The sequence below is a fragment of the Lactuca saligna genome, chromosome 1 (genome assembly GCF_052625555.1).
Source record: "Lactuca saligna cultivar CGN05327 chromosome 1, ASM5262555v1, whole genome shotgun sequence".
NCBI lineage: Eukaryota > Viridiplantae > Streptophyta > Magnoliopsida > Asterales > Asteraceae > Lactuca > Lactuca saligna.
The window spans coordinates 74,973,658-74,980,742 of NC_136417.1; positions in this window are offsets into that span (position 1 = coordinate 74,973,658).

Genomic DNA, 7,085 nt, shown 5'->3' on the forward strand with positions numbered 1-7,085 from the left:
TCACTTTAGTCATATCCAGTTCTACTACTTTTTCTCTCTTAATGCCATAGGCATTTGGAAGAATTTAGAAGAGATAAATGTTATAGCACATGCAATCGATCCTATATCCAAAGCATATAGGACACAATTCATGACGTCTCACATAAAAACATGATACTAGAACAGCCTTCTACTATCATATTTCTATTTCTATTTTCTATGTTCTCATAATTCAGATTATGAAAAGGGATGTCGTAATCATAATCGAATTTTAGCACGCAAATAATGTTCCCATATATAGAATTTCCTTATGTTGAACCATTCCAACATAACATTCATATATATACTTGACTAAAATTGATTAAGATCTCATGATCTAAGGTTTTAGATTTGAAATGAAGTATAATTTCCTCTCCCTTAATTATAGGAAAACAACTTTTCCCAATTGAAACTTTTGTTTTCTATAATTAACATTGCTAACTTGCAACACTTATCATAATGATCATGCTCCCACTAACAGGAGAATTATCAACATAACACTTTTGCTCTCACTAGCTTTGACATGTACTTAGAAATCAGCTAGACTTCTAGAAATCAATACTTTATTGACTTTCGTACGAAAGTTCAGATTTCTGATACGAGATCCTTTGATAAAAACCTTATAAAAAACATACACCTTTCCTTAGATATCACACATGTGTGTCTAAACAATTTCAGAATTATGAAAAGGGATGTCGTAATCATAGTGTCATTTTTTTAGACATGTGCCATTCCTCACAAGTCCATGTTAGTGTGCCAGTTAACCACACACGCTCCACTAACGACTTTGAGAACGCAAATATCACAATTGATATCTACTTAAAATCACTTAGTGAAAGTGTTTCCTCACCCTCATTTTCATGAATTAGAGAGAAACCTTATGACACTTAGATTTTATGGTGTATGTGTTCCTATCCATGTGAATATTTCAAAACCACAATCACAAGACACGTTTAATGACAAATCCAAACTTATATGGACTGAACTTGTGTAGTCTTAACTTCTAGCCACCTAGCAGCACAAGGTCCTGCCATTGCCTCCAAGTTGTTATGCAACCAATTGAGAACTCTCAGAACTCATATGCAAAGCCAACTTTAGCTGGAATCGGCACATAAATAGGAATATGTCAACATGATAGGTTATAAACCTCAAGTCGTGAGCTAGTGAGAAAATACAAGTTTTTATTCTTGATTAGATCTTGAAATTCTTTTAGGATCTTTTAGACTCCCACTGTCCTCTTGACATATAAGACTCTCTTGTCAAGACCCATTCTTTAACAAACAAATATTCAAAAGTTAATGCAAATTCTTATTAAGACAAACACTTCACACAATTGACCTAAGTTGGTATTTGTTTTATCCAAAACATCAACTTACCAATTTCAAATGTACAAGAGTAGGACACATTTTACTCATACATTTGACAAGTATTAATAAAGCTTCTTTAAGATGTATCACTCAAATTACAATCTTGGAGTATGACTCTAAGACTTGTTTTGGAACGAAGTATGACTCACCTTATTGATTTAACCATTTCAACAATTCATGACTCCTCTTCTTAGTAATAAGAATGCACTAAGATGTCCTTAGAGGACCAATTGTGATAGGGTTTCTTAATCAATAAGATGATCACAAAACATGATACTAAAGTACTCTCCCATCTTTTCAGATTAGAGAAAATTTTATTTTCTGCCTAATTTGATTCTTCCCATTCATTCTGTCATACATCAAAACTTTTCCAATGTTTCAGAATTGTACTTAAGTATAACCATATTTACTAACCTTTAGTAAATCATGAAGTATGGTCTTATCGATATTTTGTGGTGGACTTGACCAGTACACAAGAATGTGTACTTGATCCCTTAGTCCTTCACTTGACTCACATATACATGTGAACAAGGAACTAGTCTTAATTTTTCCAAAGATGAAAAATTCTCATTCATCATACTATACAGCTTGCATGATTCCAAGTTTCGGTCCAATTGAAAACTTGGGTGATGAGAATCTTTCCTTATTTGATAAATTTAGACATTACCACAAATGAAAGAATCAAATTTATATTTCCAAAATTGCTAAAAACATACAAACATCAATTTTCCATAAATGTCATTGCAAGGAGATATAAAATAAAGTAAAACAAAATTATATTTATTTATAAAATGTGGAAAATATTTTCCTTACAATGCAAATTTAAATGGAAACTATGATATTACATATTTCCTAGCAATCTATCATAACTCGTAAGTAGTAGCTAAAGAATCCGATCTTCGAACCAGGCGATTGAAATCCAACTTCGCGATCAGATTCAGCATACTCTTCCTTTAAGTTTCCCTCCCTTTGCTTGATCCTGTCATACGTCAAAATATAATTTGAATCTTCAAATAGGTACTTAGGAGACTTAGATAGTGGACTTACGTGAAGCAGATTCAAACTTATTGACTTGACCTTCTCTCAGATCTTTCAGGTAGTTAAGGAAGCTTTACAACCAATGCCCCTTCCTTTGGCGATAAAAACATATGGACCCTTTGGGAATGGTAAATGGGACAATCTCAGATTTAACCTTTCTCTTCACCATTTGGTCAACCGAGTTGACTCTGGCCGATCCATTTCCATTGGGAAGAGAAAGCTTTCTCGGATTTCCAATGTCACCATTGTCAATGTTCAAGGTAGTTTGGGAAGTTAATCTACTAATCAAATTTGCTTTACCAGTGCTCCAATTCATTGCTGATTCAGCAACACCAAGCAAATAGATAAGATCATTAAGGGTCATGCCATAGTCTATTACATAGTAGTCCTTACAGAACTCACTATGTAACTTAGGAACTGATTGAACATCCAACTTCCACAAAACTTTGACAGCTAACTCTCCCGTCTTGTAAATAAGTGACTTCATCTCCAAGATGTGAGCACACATAGACCTTGCTTGCCAATAGGGCTTGAGTGGCCTTGAACTTGTGGGTTAGGGAGAATAATTAGAAGAGGTGGAGGAAAAGGAGTATGATTTCCATGAGATTTGGGAAGATCATAGTTGTCTGAACCAGACATCTACTATGGGAGATATTCAAGTTAGTTGATTTAAGTCCTTAATATAACACCTAATATGAAATAATAAGGCTAGGACCCAACACAATATTTTATAACTTGGAAGAGGGATGCCGTAATCCAAGCTATAAAATATTTGAAGGTAGGCAAATGACGATTCACCAATTTCCACCATGAAAAACAAAATAAATTTATTAGGTTTTAATTGGATTTGAAACTCCTAGATCTTTTACGATTCATTGAACTTTTCAATGGCATGTTTCAATATCGATTGTGTGTGACAACCCGAAATTTTGTATCCTGTACAGTCAAACATTTCATTAATAGTCAAACTCATTCCTACTATCATTTAGCACAATTTAGAGGCTATTTGAGCATTCTGAGCCTTGTACACTTAAGGAATAAGTGTTAGAAGGTAACTGCTAAAGCCTCAGCATAAAATTCACGCCCTAAACTCCATAAGATGGAGTCTACAACCGTAAACATGGAGTTTACAGCCGTTAACTCAAGAGGGTCGTGAACTCCCACCCATATAAGTTAGTCTTGATCATTTCTAGCCATTTCTCACATTTCAAGCCCAACAACTTTAGTTTTCTATCAAGTATCATCCCGATCTTCGTCCCCGATCTTCAGAAATCCTAAGTTTCTTGCCCTAACTAGTTGATATCTTACATGATCTAGTGATCTTACATGATTTCATCCGTGAAATCATTCCATTTCGTAGATCTTCAAGTTCACCAAGAACACCAAGAACACACACTAGTGTTCGTGGCCAAAACCAACCATTCAAGCTCTTAGATCGTAAGTACTATTGTTCTAACTCAGTGTACATTAGGTTTAACATGTTTAGAGCTTAGAAGTCACAAAAAAACACAAGATTAAAGGATTTTACGGCCAAGACATGTTCTTGGGCCGTAAACCCCTATAAGTGGGGCATATTGTACCCTAGTCCCTTACCAAGCCTTGGAACTTAGTTTAGAACCATACCCCATTAAACTAGGGACTTCAAGCAACGAAATGGTACTTCATACCATGAGTTTACGGCCGTAAACTCAAGGGGAAGTGGTTCCCAGGCTGGAAACTGATCATAAGGCCAATTCTTGGACCTTAGACTCACTTACCTCTTGTTTAGCCATGAAACACTTTACCACTTAAAACGGCTTGCCTTTAAGCCTCAAATGGAGACCCATTAGAGTGTTTACGACCAGGACTAAACTTCCCTTGGCTGTAAACTCCATTAAGTATGGTCCATTGACCATAAACTGACTTAAAATGCCTTGCAATCCTTTATTGCAACCCAATGGCCTCCAAGCACTTTGACTAAAGTGTTTTCCACGCATTAGGATGTTTATACTTTCCTAATTAGTGTTATAATAACTAATTGTATATATACATATGTGTTTATATGTTATTAGGATCATTGTGTGTGTTTAAAGTCTTCACTTGACACCAAGCACTTGTCCGACACTTCCATACGATCCACTCACTGCAGGTGACTTCATACCCCTTAAATAACCTTTTAAATGTTTTTAAATGTTTATAAATGCGTTTATGGGGGGAATATAACTCGAATTATGCTAGTTAGTACATCAATCACATGTGATTTATAACTTGCATACAAATGGATTTACTACACATTTAGCTGTTTTACCAAACATATTACCTCAAATGACTTTCTCAATCGTTTTTACATGTTAAAACTCTTTATCAAACTGGCTTAGATATAGTATGTTTCCTTTCAAACTCTATTACAATTGTGTTTCAAACAAAGGTTTTCTTATACTTAAAACTATTCTTATCAAACAATCTGCTTTCAAATCATTTTACAAACTGACATCAAGTCATCAATTCTTAGTTATTAAACTTTTCAAAGGTTTTACAAAACTTCTTTTATACTTTTATATTGTCAAATGCATGCCCATATATGTATAGTTATATAAGTAATGTTTAAAGGACTTAGGACGGCTAGCTCGCTTTATTTCCTTTTCCTTGTTGGGATGTGGCCTTAGGGCATCGGTTATTCGTCCGAATGTCGTCTAAATATTAGTTATATATCATGTATATATATATATATATAGACATAAAAGTTCCATCAGTTAGTTCAGTACCTTTGGGTAGCAAAGGCATACTTTTAGTTATACATGTACATATCTAGTAACTATAATAAGTATAGTTAGGAGATACTACTTACTATTCCAAGTACAGGGAATCGCACAAGATTACATACTATATGAAGAGATACAATTACAGAAGTACTAATATATTACATACTATATGAAGAGTTACTATTAGATACAATTACAAGAGATACAATTACAAGAGAGACAATTACAGAGATACATTTACATAGATACTATTGCATAGATACTATTACATATGTACGGGACTTACCATTCTACACCCAAGGCTGTTAGCTACAGTAAGGAGAATGCACATCGACGAGTGACTACGGTTGTACTCTTCGGCAAGTTTCCACGCCGTGAATATCCTAGTACAAAACGACACAATTTTAGTTATTATATTATTTCCCTTAATTACCTTTACTTTGTGACGCATTCATATAAACGATGAGGTAGATTATATTAGATATAAATACACTATTTTCCTTATTACCTTTATTTTGTGACACATTCACTTAAACGATGAGGTAGACTATACTTTTATAATAATAGTTATACAGGGGAAAACCCATCATTTTTACAATGATGCGTACTTGGAAAATAGTCTGGTCTTGGTAGAAGACTACTTTCCAAAACAGTCGGCTCTTAGTAGAAGACTACTTTCAAAACAGTTGAGTCTTCGTAGAAGACTACGTTTTATACTAGTAGGAAATATGGGATTTTCTAGGGTGTTCATACTTATACAAACTTTTATTCAAACATTTTACAAGTCTTTTCCTTACAGTTTTACACATCAAAGACACATTAATACTTATGAATTCACCAGCTTTATTGCTGATACTCGCTTTCAAAATGACTTGTATTCTCAGGACACAAATAGACAGGTATGACGACCAGGTTTTGTGAAGACGGAGCAGTCAAGACTCGTCTTTTATCTTTGAATATTCATTATGTTGTTTATTTCTATGAAAGAACACACTTGTAATTAAAATTATACTATTAATGCAATGGATGATGTTGTTGCTTCTTTACTACTTTGCATTGTTGTGATGCATTACATGACGTCCTCCGCCCCATAACGTTTCCGCTGTTCTCGGTTTTGGGGTGCGACAGATTGGTATCAGACCATTGTTTATAGTGAATTAAGTATATCAACCCATAAAATATATACTAACTATAAATACAATGGGATTAAAAATACTCTAACCAAGATTTTATACTAAAATCCGTGTCACAACGAAAAGAAAAAAAGTATTACGATTGTTGAATATGACAAGTTATCTCGGGGATGTATGGTCACTCTTGGGAGTGGCATAGCCTGATCAACTATGATGGTCCAAGGAGTGATTAGTACATTCCAAGAATGGTTGTGATGTGGCAACAATTCTAAAAACTTACCAACACTACCACAATGAGAACTCTAGAACAGAACATAAGTCTAAGATACTATAGGAGTATTTTGTGTTACTATAATTACTTACTTGAGAACTAAAAAGATCTTCATTACTAGGTCAATAGTTGCTAAGTGGATACACTAAGGTTATATGTAACTAGGATCACGTAGACTTAGAATCTGTGAATTTTTGCTTTACCCCTGTTCCTTGTGAATTTGGAGTTAAGGTCACTTATTCGAAGGCCTATCGTGTTTTGATTACATATAATTGGTATGCACTTTACAAATAGTGATGTAACTAATGAAGATTATCTTATAATTATCTATTTAGTTCGTCTAATAATTAATTCCTTACCCTAATTCCCGCGTAGATAACATGGCTGGACTCCATCCCCACGACGACCTATAGCTTCCGAACGAAGGCAATGTTGGATGGTTTGGAGGAGAACCAGAGGATGATCATCCAATCCCCTTGAATGATCACCATGCTGAAGACCTTTCGGATAATGCTAA